This window comes from Grammomys surdaster, unplaced genomic scaffold (genome assembly GCF_004785775.1).
Source record: "Grammomys surdaster isolate TR1022 unplaced genomic scaffold, NIH_TR_1.0 123465, whole genome shotgun sequence".
Lineage (NCBI taxonomy): Eukaryota > Metazoa > Chordata > Mammalia > Rodentia > Muridae > Grammomys > Grammomys surdaster.
Genome location: NW_021618704.1, coordinates 77,546 through 92,923, shown reverse-complemented (window position 1 = coordinate 92,923; position 15,378 = coordinate 77,546). Strand labels below are relative to the sequence as shown.

Genomic DNA, 15,378 nt, shown 5'->3' with positions numbered 1-15,378 from the left:
ACTTGCCTGCTAGCACCAAGTCTTGGTCTCTGTGGAAAAACACTGAAACAGATAGCTATAAGATATTGTAAACAGGCACATTTGGTCGAAATTTACCAGCCTGGATAAGAATTAATGGTCATAGATATTGTAGATAAGTAGCCTTGGTGGATTGTTCCAACTTAGATAAGGAGAAGTGAATCATAGGCAGAGTCATAGTGATCTGTCTCCTGAACCTTCATCCAGCTGATACTGTGTTCTGGAAGATATCTGTACTCCCCCTGAACACCAATGCTCCTGCGTCATCCCCTTCCCCTCATCCTGCCTTTTTTGTGTATATAACCCCTGTGTGAAGAAAGTAAAATCTGCGTTTTGATCAGACTATAGACAGATCACCTTCTTTGCATCAGCCTGTCCCCCCACTTTCTCTTTCAGGTGATCTCCCCAGACCCCTCTTTAATGCCCTGCTGGACAGGACATTTTGGCGCCCAGCATTTTGGAGCTTGAAGACGAAATGTTCTGCCACCCCCCCACACACACATTCAGGGGCTTGAGGAGATCACAGAAAAAGAAGAGCAGACTCTTACAGAGGAAGGTAAGCTTACCAGGTTTTCAAGAGCTTTGAGGGTGGCTGCCTGGAGTGAATGAAGGCATTTTGAATCTCAGAGCACTTTATAGAGTGACTCCTAGAGGCTTGGCTCTGGAATTTCTCAGTAATATCCAAGAGGATGACTCTGGAGGTCTGCCTGAGAGTGGTCTCGATTCAGAAGGAGGACAACACGGTCCACCCAACCGTAAGATGATCCTGGGGAGGATCAGAGTGACAAGGCCCTGAGGCAAAGGGTATTGGGACAGGTATTTTGGCAATCACTATTTGTGATAGCCTCAAGGAGTGATTCAACTCAGGATACAATGAATTAAGGTTAAAGACAAAGCTTGGGACAAACATTTTCTAAGCAGTCACTATTCATGACAGGACTCAAGGAATCACTCAAAGTTAGAGAAACCAGGGTTAAGAAAAAGGATTTAATACAATTCTTAGATTTTTTTTCAGAAATTTGTCCATGGTTTTCCCAGGAGGGGACTATTGATGAGAGAAGATGGCATTGAGTCGGCGATTGTTTTAAAGATTATTATGAAACATTTGGGCCTTACAAAATGCCAGTTACAGCTTTTAACTATTGGTCTCTCATTAGTGATATTCTTAGAACTACCCCAGAATGGCCAGATCTCCAGCATTTGATTTCTGAAGGAGATTGCTCTCTTAAAGACTATGCCTTCAATTCCCATTCAGCTAACCTAGCAACCGACGTGCCTACACAGCCTCTGTCCCCTTTAAGAGAAAAGCCTCTTTCAGCTCTGCCTTTAGTGGCTAACAGTACCTTGGACAGGTCTACCCACATGTCAGTCATTATTGACATGGGAGACGCTGCTAATCCCCCTCCACACACACACACACACACACACACACACACACACACAAAACCCTCCTTCGAAACCCTCTCATAATGAGTCTAAGAGAGGCCCCTATCCCTCTTTATTCGCCTTTGAGGATGCTGGCTGCCTGCCATCTGCAGATAAAACAAATTTCATGGCAGAGCGACCCGTAAAAAAGTGCCCAGGACAGCCACAGTTGACTTGGCCTCAGCTCCCCCACTGACAGGTGTTGCCACACTCCTGCCCTTTTTTCTGCTGCCTTCTTATACAAATTTGGATGTAGTTTTTGACACACCTGCTATGTCTGATGGTTGCCACCAGCTGAATACTGATGTGGCATTTTCAGGCTATATGGTAGAAACAAGGAAGGAGGAGGTCCACTTAGTTAGAGTGCTCCAGCAGATGGAGACAGAACTGCTTAGCCTTATGCCTCCTTCCTTGGCAGCCGGAAAAGAGGCCACAGCTTCTGTGAGCGGTGGCATGGAGAGCCCTGAACCTTCCTCTCAACAGATCTCCACTAAATCAAAGAAAAAGAGAGTGTTGGCTTTCCCCCTTTCCCTAAGAAGTGGAACTATAATTTCTAGAGATGCCCCATCCCCACGGACTGATTTGGAGGAGGGACAGGAAGTGGGCAGGTAGGAAGCTATAGATGATGAACTACAACCTGATTCACAGGAAGCAGCGAATCCCCTGCCACCTGTGTCATCCTCAATTGAGCAGGAGGAGGTACCGCCACTTTTTCCTATAAACCACTCAATATCAAAATTCTAGAGAAAATTAAGGTGGCACTATCAGCTTATGGCCCCATAGGTCCATTCACATTGGCACTCTTGGAATCCATCACTGAGGGGTGGCTCAAGCCTCGGGAATTTTCCCATCTTGCTAGTGCTGTACTTTCTGGAGGAGACTTTATACTTTGGAAATCAGAGGTTGTGGAAACAGGAAGGGAAATTGAAATCAGGAATTGTGCTGTGCGTGCCAAGACACTAAGTCATGGACTGCAAAAAAGGTTTTAGGTGAGCCGCCCTATAACACCTGGAAGCCCAAATGCGATTCTTGCCTAGGCTTCTGGCTCAAGTCCACCAGGCTTGCTTAGTTGATGTGGGTGCTGAAAACTAAAAATGGGTCCTCCACAAGAACAAGAAGTGCTCTGAACTGCTAAACCATTTATTCACCTCTAGTCTACCTTTTTAAAAATAATTATTTTAGATTTAATAACCCCTTTTACCCTAGAACAGTGGAAGACTTGATGGAAGCATTGTTGTTCATCATTTAAGTTAAAAAGAGCATTGAATAGTTAAGCTTGTCAGTTAATCTTTCAGATATAGGCTCATGATCTCATCCCAGTGTCTTATTCTCCAGTTGCTTTTACTTGCTGGCCCTCACAAACAGACTGCTATAGGATCTGGATTTCAAACAAGTGTTAGTACTGGTGTTAAGGCTCCTTTAATTGTCAAGTTAAAATATTTTTTGTTTCTTCTATAGTATTTAATGTAAGTTGCATTGATGATACACTTTCTAATTATGTTAGTGTGTTGAAACCTGGCATGTCTGATATCAAGGTCTATCTAACAGCTTTTGTTTTATTGTCCTGAGTATTACAGGATATTCTTAGGGTATGCAGAGTATTACCTTAGTATTCTGGAAAAAAAAAGCTTGCAAATACTGGAAGAAGTAAGTCAGGCTTTAAGCAGAAGAAAGTGGGTAGTGGGCTCGATTATTACTGGTATAATAGCTTTAATTACATTAATTTCTAGCACCACTGCTTCTGCAATTACTTTGACACGAGAAGTTAAGACAGCTACTTTTGTTAATCATTTAGAAAAAAAAATGTTACTAATGTGTTGAGTATACACGAGGATTTAGATAGGCATTTGGAACAAAGGATTAATGCTCTTTATCCTATTCAAATTATTGGAAGAGGCACAGAGTTTAAGAGTAAGGAGTCATCTCCAGAGTCATGACAAGTAACATTGGATATGTGTTACTTCTAAAACTTACAATGATAGTCATTGTAATTAGGAAAAAGCTTAAAGACCACTGCAGGATATTTGGCATAATTCTAACATTTCTCTGGATGTTTTAATTTTGCATAGTGAGCTTATGAATTTAAAAAATGCTGACTAATTCTAAATATATGCATCTTATATTTTAAATATATATAAAATTCAATAGAGACAGAGAGAGAGAGGAGGGAGGGAGGGAAGGTGGAGAGAGAAAGAGAGAGAGAGAGAGAGAGAGAGAGAGAGAGAGAGAGAGAGAGAGAGCTGGAAGGATCCTCTGCTAAATTCTGCCAGACCTTTAATAAAGAGCTGATACTTGTGCCATATAGTGTTTATGCCATAGAAGAGGGAGAAACACTACTGGTATGAAATTTATCACATTGTATAAAGACAGTCATTAAAGGCATGAATAGAGACCCAGAACCAACAACACTGGATCAGAATACAGGATTCATGTCAATTCCACATGACCCACCCATACACCGCCACTCTCTGCAGCCAGCTTTCCTTACTAAACCTGATGTGTGGAAGGAGCATTACATGTGCTAACAATGTCTGAAATGTAGATAAAATGTAGATAAAATACCCAATAAAAAATTTTAAAAAGAAGGTGTTTAATAAACCTGGAACCGGAAATCCTCCCAAATATATTTGTAACTTGACATATTATCTGTTTGAATTGGTCTCCTGTGGGTCCATCTCCAGTTGGGTCCCACGAGGATTTCTGACCTGGCTGAGGACAGGGTGCAAACAGCGGCTGCCTGGCTGTCTCTGTCCGCGGGCGGTCTGAGAGGGATGGAGTGCACACAGGGAGAGTCTGCTGCTGCCCCTGCCACCAACTGTGTCTCAGTGATGGCTGAGAGGGGAAAAGTGTTACAGCTCTTTGAAAAGTGTCACAGCTCTTTGAAGTGCCCCAGTGAGGCACTGGCTGGCCAGAGAAGACGGGAGGGACCGCAACAGAAGCTCTCAGACAACAGGAAGAATCTTGAACACTTTTACTTCTGAGTTTGGCCCCTATATACAGTTTTGGGGTGGGTTAAGGTCTGGCAGCAGGTAACCCCTATTGGCTTGGTCTGAGAGCTTGGGAATGCCTCATCTGCATGATGGTGCTACTCCTATGTGATCAATGACCATAGGCCTCTCTGTGGGAGAGACAGTGGAGGGCTGAAGCTGAGAGAGCCAGAGGCCTAGGAAGAGCTTGAATCGTCTTCCATCCCAGTGGTTTTACCCAGGGTGCTGGGGTTCTAAAGCTCTTTTACCAGGCATTGGCCTTTTCTCTCATAGCTCACTGCCTACAGCTTCCAAAGCTCAATTTCATATTCAATCACAATTCCTTTTATCTCTTTTCTTTTAAGAGTTAAGGGAGAGATCAGTTAGGATACGAATTTGTAAGCCAGGGTGACATCAAATTTCCATTCTCCTTCCTAAGTTTCCCAAGAGTTGGAATTAAAGGTATGCATCTCCATGCCACTTTGTAAAGTATGTAATGCTATATGTTTGGGGAAATATACAGCCAATAATTATTTCTGTTCAACAAACATAAAACACAGATAATCATTCTCAGCCTTGTGCTGTTATTGTGTCTAATATAACTTAGATAGGGATTTGATGGAGACATCTCATTTGCAGCAGCATGTTTTGAGATATCTCTTTCCCCCTCCCCACAGGTCTCTGTGTTTGTCCCATCTGCTGAAAAATGAAGCCTTTCTGAAGATGGCTAAAAAGGCATTGATCTACATTTATAAGAGAATATCATTAGCAGCCATGTTAGTGTCACTTTTTTAGAGCAGTAATGTTTGGTTTTGCTCTAGATCTCTGAACTATCTAGTCTCTGTTTCTTGGTAACCCAAGAAGTGCCATATATAGGTTCAATCCTGTAGAATAGCCTTAAGTCAAATCAGACATTGGATGGTTACTCCCACAAGCTTTGTGCCACCATTGCCCTGGCATAACTTACAGGGAGCATAGATTTTTAGAGCAAAGGGTTTTTGGCTGGGCTGGTGTTTATGCTTCTCTTTTGCTAGCCTTCAGAGTACCTTCCCATACCAAAGACACTAGAATATAGTGGGGAATTCCAGTTCTATGTAGGCACAAGCTTAATTTCTTCATGTTCAGAGAGTTGTGTGGGTATCCACATATTTGTGGAATGAGCAGATGGAGAATTAACTTGGACTTCTATATTAGTGTGTGAACCCTATCAGGAATTCAACCAACCTTAGATGAAAACTATTTGAAGATTTGTATGTGTATACATGTGTGTTTGTGTGTGTGTGTGTGTGCATGCTAATGTTCTCACAAACTCCAAAAAAAATTCTATGTTTTTCTCAACTTGTGTTTTCTTTATTTCTTCTATTTACATTTTCAGGACTTGAACTGTCTTATTCACTTTCTTCACCTATTTGACTGTATTTTTATTAATTATTTTATGTATTTACGTTTCAAATGTTTGACCCCTTCCCTTAGGAGAAAGACTGAAAGAGCTGAAGGGGATTACAGACCAATAGGAAAAACAACAGAATCAACTAATTATACCAATCAGAGCTACCAGGAACTAAGTAACCAACCAAAGAGCATACATGGTCTTGTCCATGGCCCCTGATACATATGTAACAAAGGACTGCCTTGTCTGGTCTCAGTGGGATGAAGTGGACTTGGTCCTGTGGAGGTCTGATGCCCCAGAGAGGAGGGATGCTAGAAGGGTTAGGTGGAAACAGTGAGTGGGTGGGTGAGGGAGCATCTAAGAAGATTCTTTAATTGCATCTATGCTCAATAAATATGGACATTTTCCTTGCTGGTGTTCCTCAGACAGCTCTGCATTACAAGTTTTTACAAGGCGTTTGATTTGGACTATGATTTCTCTTGTTTTTTCATCTTTAGACTTTCCACAAAGTCCACAGTGCAGGAGCTTATTGTGTAGGCAAGACTAGTCTTGACTTCACAGAGATCCTCCTGCCTCTGCCTTTCACTGCTCTGTTGCCACTGTCCCCTCCACACAGCTCAGTCTGTGATTCCTGGAGAAGCAGCAGAGCACAGGGTCTGGTGTGGGCATTAGGTGCGGCCATGGAGGACAGCACAGGAGTAGGAGCATGGCAGTTGAAGTCCCTGGATTGAAGGGATAATGCAGAGAAGTGAGGCATAGCACAATGAAAAGAATCTATGAAAGGCTATTTGTGAATGTACAGTCTAGTTGCAGCAGAAGACAGCAGTGTTTTGGAGATGTCAGTACCATGAGATGACCACTAAGAATAGCAGGAGCAGCACAGTACAGGCAGCTGGAGCCTATAAGACAAGCTGTGTGCTACAAATGGCAGAGGTGGAGAAGTGAACCAAGCCCTTGGAGGAGCCCAGAGGATTGTGAATGAGTCCCAGATATTGGATGGTTAAAGTTTGATTTTGCTTTTGATTGTGATAGTGCCCTGATATTTTCCATCTTGAAGTAAGGAAATATTTTATTGGAACCCACCATTAAAAGAATTTGAATTTCAAAAAAAAAAGAAAAAAAAAGAAAAAAGCCTGCTAATAACTAGTGGATGTTTTATAATAAAGTCGATTGATCATCTTTCCCTAAAGAAAGAAAAAAAGAAAGAAAGAAATACAGGAGAACACAGGTAAACAGGTAGAAGCCCGTAAAGAGTAAACACAGAAATCCCTTACATAATTACAAGAAAACACAAACAAACAGGTAAAGGAATTCAACAAAATAATCCAGGATCTAAAAATGGAAATAGAAACAATAAGGATACCAAAAATGGAGGCATCCCTGGAGTTAGAAAACCTAGAAAAAAAATCAGGAGTCTGAAACGCATACATCATCTACAGAATACAAGAGATAGAAGAGAGAATCTCAGATGCAGAAGACATCATAGAAAACACTGACAAGATACGAAAAGTTCCTAACCAGTAAATCCAAGACACAGTGAGAAGACCAAACATAAGGATAATAAGTACAGAAGAGAGGGAAGATTCCCAAATTAAAGGGCCAGTAAATATTTTCAACAAAATTATAGAAGAAAACTTCCCTAACCTCAAAAAAGAAAGAAAGAGAGAGAGAGAGAGAGAGAGGGAGGGAGGGAGGGAGGGAGGGAGAGAGAGAGAGAGAGAGAGAGAGAGAGAGAGAGAGAGAGAGGAGAGAGAGAGAAGAAAGAAAGAAAGAAAGAAAGAAAGAAAGAAGGAAGGAAGGAAGGAAGGAAGGAAGGAAGGAAGGAAGGAAGGAAGGAAGGAAGGAAGAGAGGGAGAGAAAGAAAAAAAAGAAAGAAATTCCCATGAACATACAAGAAGCCTACAGAACCCCAAATAGACTGGACCAGAAAAGAAATCCCTCCCTTCATGTTATAGTCAAAACACCAAATGCACAAACCAAACAAAGAATATTAAAAGCAGTAAGGGGAAAATGTCAAGTAACATATAAAGGCAGACCTATCAGAATTACACCAGATTTCTCACCAGAGACTAAGAAAGCTAGAAGATACTGGACAGATGTCATGCAGACCCTAAGAGAACACAAATGCCAGCCCAGGCTACTACACCCAGCAAAACCCTCAATTAACATAGATGGAGAAACTAATATATTCTGTGACAAAACTAAATTTTCATAACATGTTTCCACATATCCAGTCCTACATAGAAAAATAGATGGAAAACTCCAAGACAAGGAAGGAAACAAGACCTTAGGAAAAGCAAGAAAGTAGTCTTTCAACAAATCAAAAAGAAGACAGCCACAAAAACAAAATTCTACCTCTAACAACAAAAATATTAGAAAGCAACAATCACTTTTACTTGATATCTTTTAACATCAGTGGACTCCATTCCCCAATTAAAAGACATAGAATAACAGAATCGATATGTAAACAGGATCCACCATTTTGCTGCATACAAGAAACACACCTCGGTGATAAAGACAGACACTATCTCAGAATAAAAAGCTGGAAAACAATTTTCCAAGCAAATAGTTCCAAGAAACAAGCTGCAGTAGCCATTCTAATACCTAATAAAATTGATTTTAAAACAAAAGTTATCAGAGGGAGGACATGTCATACTCATCAAAGGAAAAATCTACCTAGATGAACTCTCAATTCTGAACAAATATGCTCCAAATGCAAGAACACTTATATTAATAAATGAAACTTTACTAAAGCTCAAAGCACAAATTGTACCTCACAAAATAATAGTGGGGGACTTCAACACCCCACTCCCAGCAATGGACAGATCATGGAAACAGAAACTAAACAGAGACAAATCAAAACTAAGAGAAGTTATGAACCAAATTGATTTAATAGACACCTATAAAACATTTCATCCTAAAACAACAAAAAAATATATCTTCTCAGCACCTCATGGTACCTTCTCCAAAATAGACCACATAATTTGTCTCAAAGCAGCCCTCAAGAGATACTAGAAGCCCAAAACAATCCCATGCATCTTATCAGATCACCACAGAATAAAGCTTGACTTAAATAACAATGAAAAACAACAGAAAGCCCATATACACATAGAATCTGAACAATGTTCTACTCAATGATAACTTGGACAAAGAAGAAATAAAGGAACAAAAGATTTTTTAGAATTTCATGAAAATGAAGGCTCAATATACCCAAACTTATGAAACACAATGAGAGCAGTGGTACATGAAAAACTCAGATCTGAGTGCCTACAAAAAGAAACAGGAGAGAGCATCCACTAGCAGCTTGACAGCACACCTGAAACAAAAAGAAGCAAATACACATAAGAGGAGTAGACAGCAGGAAATAATCAAACTCAGGGCTGAAATCAACCAAGTAAAAACAAAAGTATACAAAGAATCAATAAAACCAAGAACTGGTTCTTTGAAAAAATCAACAAGATAGATAAATCCTTAGCCAGACTAAACAGAAGGGCACAGAGAGAGTATTGAAATTAACAAAATTCAAATGAAAAGGGAGACATAACAACAAAAACCAAGGAAATTCAAAAAAAAAATCATTAGACCCAACTACAAAAGCCTATACTCAACAAAACTCGAAAATCTGGATGAAATGATTTCTGTATAGTTTCTATTTTCATAGATGGGAAGGAATCCATGCCACTAGTCGGGTGGGGGTTCCTGCATCACTGGATGCTGAAAGTCCCAGGTACACTTGGTGTTGGGAGAGATGCTGTTTCCTAATCACCTATGATCCTGGGTGTTTAACAGGACCTGGATGTAGCTTCCTCTTGCTGTTGTGGTACTGGGTGTGGAGCTAGCACCCAAGGTCTTCACAGGGAACCAACTCAGACCGGAAGGGCCCCAAATCATTTACTAATGAAGAGAATGCTCTTACAAGCCAGTATATATACTAGTTTTTTGAAGGCATTTAATCAGTGTTCACTACTCTCAGATGACTTCATTGTATATCAAGTGGCATAAATTTAAGTCAGTACACTTTTATTCAAGAAACCTGCAGATCTTTGCAAAAGTTGTCTAGAGAGGAAGAATGTCATTGAGCCACAATCCCAGAATGTTTTGATTTAGATATAGAAAATGTTTTGAGGAAACTCCTTACCCTGCAGACAGTGATAGCTTGCAGTATTGGTGGCCTCTACAGGATTAATGGTGAGTGTGAAATCTGTCTAAGACCAACTACCACTGAACCTGAGAGAAACACCAGACTCTACACTGGATACTTCATAAATCAGGACTATGGAAGGCTGTTCAGTGTTCTGTTGATACTACTGCATACTGTTTTTGTACAGTGTGTCAGTGATGCTCTCACAGGACTTGCAGGATATGGTGTCAACTTGTCCCAGAGACACAGGTAAGCAAGAGGAAGACTGGTTCAGCAAAACGTTCCTAGTAGAGACTGGAATGATAAATACACAAATACTAAAGTTACAGGCATACTGAAACCATCTCAATGTGATGCATGTGACATCTATGGCAATAGTCACAAGCATCATTCTGAATTATTAGGAAATAAAAGAAAAAATGTGATAGTTAAAAACAAATTTAAAATGCCATGATTCTAATGATCAAGATCTCAAAATCATGGAAAACATGCATGGCTACTGTAGAAATTCACAATGCTTTGCTGCACTGTCTCACCTGGTACTCAGAGCATCAGTACCCATAACAGGAGTGTAGCTCACCCTGTCTCTTAGACCTGGACTAGAGACTCCTTTTCAGGTCATAGACCTTGTAGATGCTTTCAGCATCCTGGGCCTTTGCCTAATGGTTCAATATTTAAAACGACTCATAAAAGCTCATAATCAGAGGGACAACTTCTCTAATCACAATGGGATTTGGGGTTGGCAAAATCGTTCAAAAAGCACCTCAAACATAACTTAAGGGATTTTATGACAGCCCTGTTCAATTTTCATCCCATTTTTATTTAAAAATATTTTATGTAATATATATTGATATTTCCCTTTCTCTGACTCCTACCAGATTCTTTCCTTCTTCCTATCCAACCAACTTCCTATTCTCTCTCCCCCCCTCTCTCTCCCTCTCTCTTTCTCTTGCTTTCTTGCTCTCTCGCTCTCTTGCTCTCTCGCGCTTTCCCACACAGTGCTCTACATTAATGAATGTAAGGAATTCAGGAAGTTTTGGAATACTATAAAGTTTTCAAGCAACAGTGCTTTTCACATTTTGATCCTTAGCAAGAAGACAAAGCAATTGGATTTTATTCAAGAGTTAAAGGATATGTCTTCCTCTTGCTTTCAAGAAGAATTTACATTACTGAGTAGCCTTCACCCCATATCGATAAATATCCTCAAGTGACAGCACCAGCGCTGCCCGTGGTACCAAGCTTGGGCATAGGAAAAGGGGATTAAAGAAATACTCAGACTCAGGTCATCCATTGTGAGAGAATGCCAAAACTTTTACTGAGCAGGTTCAATATATATACACCAAGCCAGGGAAGGAAAAATACAAACTCAGGAAAAAACAGGAACTCAACTGGAGGTTAATAGGATGTCAAGTATAAATTCCCTTCCTGGGGCATCATGTATTAGTCAGGATGTGAAAAAGCAGGAACTCAACTGGGGGGCAATAGGATGTCAAGAGTAAATTCTCTTCCTGGGGCACCATGCCCTAGTTAGGATGTTTTGATCCTAGAGGAACTGCAGAATGTTACTTAGTAGACAGCAGCATACAGAAAGGCTCATCCAGGGCATAGAAGCCCTTTGGGGTCCTACAAGTTCCCCGTTTTTATTTTATAGGCGAATAGCGTCTGTCTTAGGTCACCTTCCGTCAATACCAATTACCCGTCATTGGGAATCCCTGCCAGCCTCAGGGCCCCTGTCTTAGGTAGGTAAGGACTGCAAAGGAGTTGCCCGTCATTGACTAACTATTCTCAGTAAAGGCTGAGCCAAACCTGGGCAGAAGGGTTCTCTCGTGACAGCAACACGAGCACCTGCTTAGTAACTGCCTGGGACTGGATCTGCTGTCTGTGAAGGTGGCAAAGAAATATCAATCCTGCTGTGGCTGCCCCAAAGGCTAGGACTCTAGACAAGGACCTCTAGCCCATCCTTTAAGTAGCCTTCTGGAAAGTTTGAGTCCTGCTAGAAACTTCTCTCCATAGAGAGGCTGCACACAAGTAACATTAAAATTAACATAAAAAATTGTTGATTTCTCAGAATTAGCAGCAGTTTTTCTAGTAGTCTTGTTTATTGGAACTATAACTGGCCAGATCAAGCTGCTTATCCCTATTGACATCAGAACTGGGGGTTTCTTCACGAGGCTCCAGTAGATCTCCACTTGGGCAGGCTGCATAGTGACAGGATGCACACAACACTCAGGAATCCAAACAGGAGTTTCAGCATCTTCAGGAAAAAACACAAACAGAACCTCTCATCCTGACTAATACAGGGTCAGGATCTTTCCATTTCTCTAAGCCCAGTGCCTTCTGGGCTCATTTCCAATGTCTGTCTCCTGCAGACAATGCATTGTTAACCACTAATAAAAAATTTAAAATATACAAAATAAAGGATAATCTTGCATGAAATGAATTAGCCTCCCCCCTTTTTGATTTTTCAAAATAATTTTTCAAAATTAAATGTGCTCTTTCCACTATAGCCTGGCCGTTAATGGCTTAGCCATCTCTCCAGCCCTGAGTTGCTAGTTAAACCAAATTTCTATTATCAAAGTTGAATTTTTAACCATACCCAATAAACACTTTTTTAACATAAAACAATGAAACAAAAACCGACAGTTAACAGATTGGTGCACCAAGGACAGACAATAGACAGGAAAAGCAGAACTAGGAGTTTCTCCAGTAGGAGCCAGAGAGAAAGCAGAATGTATCCCAGGAGGGCTCGGAATTGCAGTATAAGGATGAAAACATGATAAGCAGCATTTTCGCTGCATTGTTATTGATTAAACTCATGATATACTCATTATTCCAGTTATAGAGTGCCCACTCTGACACCTGGAAGTGAGGGCTAGAAACATATTTGGCTGAGTGTTGGAAAAGAGGCTCCATAATCTTCACAAATTCTGATGGTTCAATTACATCTAAAATTACTTCTAATTCATTTAAGAACATTACTTCTTTGGACTGTGAGTCTTTGACCAATATTTGAGAAGTGCCATTACCACTGGTTCAGTGAGGGTGCTGTTCTTCTCTAAAAACTGCATGACACAGTATGCCAGCTTGGGATGGTAGACACTCAGGGATCTCACTTTGTATAAGGGCAGCAACACCTTCAACAGGAAAATCTTGTGCTCTTCCTTTAATGGTAAGGCAAATCCATTAATTATACTTCCCAGGATCTCCAGTAATTCTGCTATGCCACTGTGGTGCTCTGTCTCATAGATAAACCTATAAGATATATTACTGATCTGTTTCCTGATGTAAGTGAGCAGGCCTAAGAACTTCACATAGATTCTGTGCTGGGTCGTTTTTAGAAAATCTCTCTCCCAAGGATCCTCACTGTCAAAGAGTTCTAGAAGCTGGAATAGAAACTTCTGATCAATATATTTCTTTGCTATATTGGGCTGGAAATCTGGAGACTCTAAAAATCTTAAGAAAAATGCATAAACAAGCTGCAGATGAGGCCAAGCTGCTTCTAACATTGGTTCATCTCCTTCTGGGTCAAATTCTGCTCCCGTAGGATTGGAAGAGGGTAGTAAGTTTCGAAACATATTAGCTGCAAACATGTGGATGGCTTCGGGGTAAATGGGCTCTGTGATCGCGTTCTGGTTGTGGGTGATATGTTCCTCAAATTCGCTTAGTGCAGCTTGCCTTACTTCTTTCCATTTTAAGTCACTCAGTGGGTCAGAAGCAAAATCAAAGATGACATAACACTGACTTAGCTTCTGTATAAAAAGCTTCTCTTGACCCACAGGAGGATCATCTTACAAAGATAGGAATTTTTGCAGTTCTCTATTATTGCCAACATTAACCCGTGAAGAGTTCTGCCATTTGTCTTTCTTCACAGGGACTACGATTGGCTGAGGGACTGGTACTTTTATTTTAGTAGGTGTCGAAGACTGGACAGCTCCGAGGTTGTTTTTCCTGCTGGCTATCTCTACTTCTGCTGTACCTTATCCTTCTCCTTCTTTTGAACCTTTTCCACTTTTCACTAGTTTTGGTGGTTCTTTCTCTTTCTTGGTTTTATTCGGTATGGCTGGTGCGGACTGTGGCCTCTGCAGCTCCTGCAACCGCCCACCACCACTGCTGCTGCAGCAGCAAAAATGCCCCCGGCCCAGCCATTTTGCCATCTGGGCTGCCACCGCTGTCACCGGGGAACTGAGTAGCTCGTCCGCTCTCACTTCTCCTTTTCCAGGCTCCCATTTCCATTTTTTGACCTTGCATTTCTTCAATTTTTCCTTTTCTAAAATTTCTTCCTCATCCTCAGAGCTGGAGCTATTCTCCACCTCATACAAGGATTCCTTACCTGAATCATCCTGTGTCAATACATGTAGAAAGGAACTCACAATTCCCATGGCGCAATCAAAGCTCACACTCTCATAGCGCTGCTTTCAGTTTGATCCTGCTCCACTTCTCCAATACGTTCTACTCTCTGAACCAGTCCAGCCGGCTCCTTCCAGGAACGTCCCATCAGGTTCTCCTCTCTTTCCAGATCTCAGTGGAACCTCCACTTGACAGCGCCAGTGTTGCCCGTGGTACCGAGCTCAGGCGTAGGCCTGGGAAATTAAAGAAATACTCAGACTCGGGTCATCCGTTGTGAGAGAATGCCAAAACTTTTACTGAGCAGGTTCAGTATATATACACCAAGCCAGGGAAGGAAAAATACAAACTCAGGAAAAAACAGGAACTCAACTGGGGGTTAATAGGATGTCAAGTATAAATTTCCTTCCTGGGGCACCATGTATTAGTCAGGACGTAAAAAAGCAGGAACTCAACTGGGGGGCAATAGGATGTCAAGAGTAAATTCCCTTTCTGGGGCACCATGCCTTAGTCAGGATGTTTTGATCCTAGAGGAACTGCAGAATGTTACTTAGTAGACAGCAGCATACAGAAAGGCTCAGCCAGGGCATAGCAGCTCTTTGGGGTCCTACACTCAAGAGCTAAGATGATGAAAGACATGATCAGAAAACAGATCATTGTGAATAAGCACAGTCATTTCTTATTCTACTACAAAATAGAATGTTAGAACAACAAAATATTCTGAAGACAGACCATCTGTCCACTGGTAGTATCTAGTATCTTAGTCTCCACAGTCAAAAAACAGATAAAGATTTCAGAGTTATTTGTGATCTCAGAAACAAGGGCAACAGATATCATATTTTCTCTCCCTTTTAGATCCTAATTATGTGCAAAGTCCATGTGGGCATGTGTGAGTATGTGTGTATATGTGCATATCTCTGTATATGTGCATGTGTATATTGTATACATGTGTTTATATGCATATGTATATGTGGTGTTTATTTGTGTATACATGTGTATGTGTGTATGTATGTACATATATGAATGCATGTGCATACATGTGTTTAAGATAGAAAGAGGAGACAAGAGAATGAGAAAGAGAGAGACAGAGCTCT

At 41.0% G+C, this 15,378-nt stretch overlaps 1 pseudogene; it reads right to left on the bottom strand.

The window, feature by feature from the left end:
- Positions 1–12,691: 12,691 nt before the first annotated feature.
- LOC114636314 lies at positions 12,692–13,992 on the bottom strand (annotated as a pseudogene).
- Between the last annotated feature and the right edge of the window lie 1,386 nt (positions 13,993–15,378).